This window comes from Sminthopsis crassicaudata, chromosome 1 (assembly GCF_048593235.1).
Source record: "Sminthopsis crassicaudata isolate SCR6 chromosome 1, ASM4859323v1, whole genome shotgun sequence".
In the NCBI taxonomy this organism is placed as follows: Eukaryota; Metazoa; Chordata; class Mammalia; order Dasyuromorphia; family Dasyuridae; genus Sminthopsis; species Sminthopsis crassicaudata.
In genome coordinates, this window is record NC_133617.1 from 651,370,191 (window position 1) to 651,372,658 (window position 2,468).

Genomic DNA, 2,468 nt, shown 5'->3' on the forward strand with positions numbered 1-2,468 from the left:
GTTAATTGTACCTGGACTATGCTTTGTAAACTTTAAAGCACTGTGGAATCTCAGAATTTCAAAATTTTAGAATTTTCAGTGTTTATCTGGTCTAACCTATTCCTCCTCTATGATATATCCAACAAGTGTTTATCTAACTTTTGCTCAAAGACTTTCCGATTGGGAAGCCCCCAAGGCATCAAATTTTATTTTGGGATACTTCTAATTAGAAAAACATTCTTGATATAAATCTTAAATTTGACTCCTCATGATTCTAACCCATTGTTTAGGCCTTTGGAGACAAACAGAATAAACCTAAACCTTCTTTACTTTCAAATATTTGAAGACAGCTACCAAGCTAGGGTTTCTGGGTAGTATAGTACATAGAGCCCTGGATCTGGAGTCAAGAAGACTCATTTCCTTGAGTTTGAATCTAGTCTCAACCTAACTGTGTGACCCTGGGCAATGCACTTAACAATGTTTTCCTCAGTTTCCTCAGCTGTAAAATGAATTGGAGAAGGAAATGGCAAATCATTTCAATATCTTTGCCAAGAAAACCCCAAATAAGGTCATGAAGAGCTGCACATGATTCAACTACAAATCAAGTTTTCCCCAGCTTTCTTTTTAAAGGGATTAACACACTCTAACCTGCTAGACATTTTCTAGTTCATTAACATGTGCTGTAGGCCAGAACACTAATGGAATGGAGGATGCTTGAGTTAATACCCCACCCTTCCACAGCATCAATAGGGTTGTTGTAAGCCTAGTCTGTGGAGAAGACTAGGAGCTGTCTGATTTAACTGTGCCCTCAGGTGAATTGATCTGAGATTCAGCCATGTACCCTTTGGGCAAGGAAGATATAAAATCAGTTTTATAACTTTGGTGTGAGAGTCCTTGAGGCCCGAGGAAACCTCCTTGCTGATTGCTTTTACATGCTTTTACTTTCCTGGACTGCTTTTTACTGCCTTGGGGATTGCCTTTTATCTGGTAGTTATTGGAGGTTTTTATTAAAGGAATTTTTTTTATTTGAGCCTTCAGACTATGAGTGATCCATTTCACAAGGCCTGGCAAAAGGACCTAGACAATGTCCTACCTAAAATATTATGTCTAGAACTGAACACAATCCTCTAGACCAGAAAAGAGTGCAGAGGAATTATTCCCTCATTCCTTAAAGGAACCCAAACCTGAATTTTTGGCCATTGCTATCACACCATTGTCTTATAAAGTTTGCAGCCTGGTAAATTTTAAAGATAAGTGATTATTTAACTATAATTCCTCCAAATACGATTTATTATCATCTGACCTATAGGAGAATGCTATGTTAGGAATGTAGTCAAGTGCTTCTTTCAGTGTATATCTCTTTTGATAGAGGCAGAATGGATTAATGGAAAAAGCACTGGGCTTGGAATCAATTTAGAAAATTGCCATTTCTTAACTGCCCACTAAAAGTTTCTGAGCCTTGATTTTCTAATCTGTAAAATGGGAATAGCAACACTCACACTACAAGTTATAATCTAATGATCTTTTGCTATGCAAATAGAAAGCAGAGAGAGCCAGATGAGAATGGATAATAGAGAGTAGCTCAATATGGCTGGAATTGTTTGTTGTTCATCCTTCATTTTTGAAGAGGATCAATGACCTTGGGCATGAATTGGATTTAAGTGAGTCAGAGTTGGAGAAAGTCTTCAACCTCATTCTCTCTTTCAGAGTCATTTAAGTCCAGCTGCAAGACAAAAGCCAAGATGGCTGGTGATGGCCTGGGATACAATGGATGACCTTGACAACTGGAACAACCTGTTCTCACCCTCCTGTAAGGTAAATACCCCTCTAACTCAGAGATAGGTTTGAGGTCTGTTATTATTTACTTTCAACTTGGAGACAGTTGACTTGGGTGGCTGCTGTGCAGCTTCTGGAGCCGCAGGTGAGAGATGGACATGAAGGATGGATGAGCGACCTTGGGAGTATGGGGTGTTCAGGAAGGACCAGCATCTCAGGTATGAGGGCTAGGAAAGTAAAGCACATAGAAAGGAGAAGTGTGAGATAGGCCTGGAAAGACAAGCGAAAGCCAGATTGTGGAAAGCCTTGAATGCTTTGTCTAGAGCTGCTGAAAGCCTTCTATGAGCTGCCTCTCAGTCCTCTTGGCTCTCCTGCCCTTCCCATCATTAGTACCATAAGGGCAAGGTCTACCAATGGCTTCTTTTCCTTTGTGTCTCTGTCCGTTCTCCCTACAATTCTTCAGCTGGTTCTGATTCTCCAGTGCATATGGTTTTCTGTTTGGCCATATGTTTATGCAGGCCGCTCTCCAGGTCCTGGGTGGAGTTTGGCATCTCCATCTCTTCTTCTTGACATCCACATGGTTTCCTATATCCAGAAACAGCTCCTTCTTTATGCATGTTTCCTAGATATCTCCCGTGAATGGAGAGGGAGAGGGCTTATTTGCATGCCCGACACAAAGTGTAATCTTAATGCTGGTAGAATCTCATGTGAGC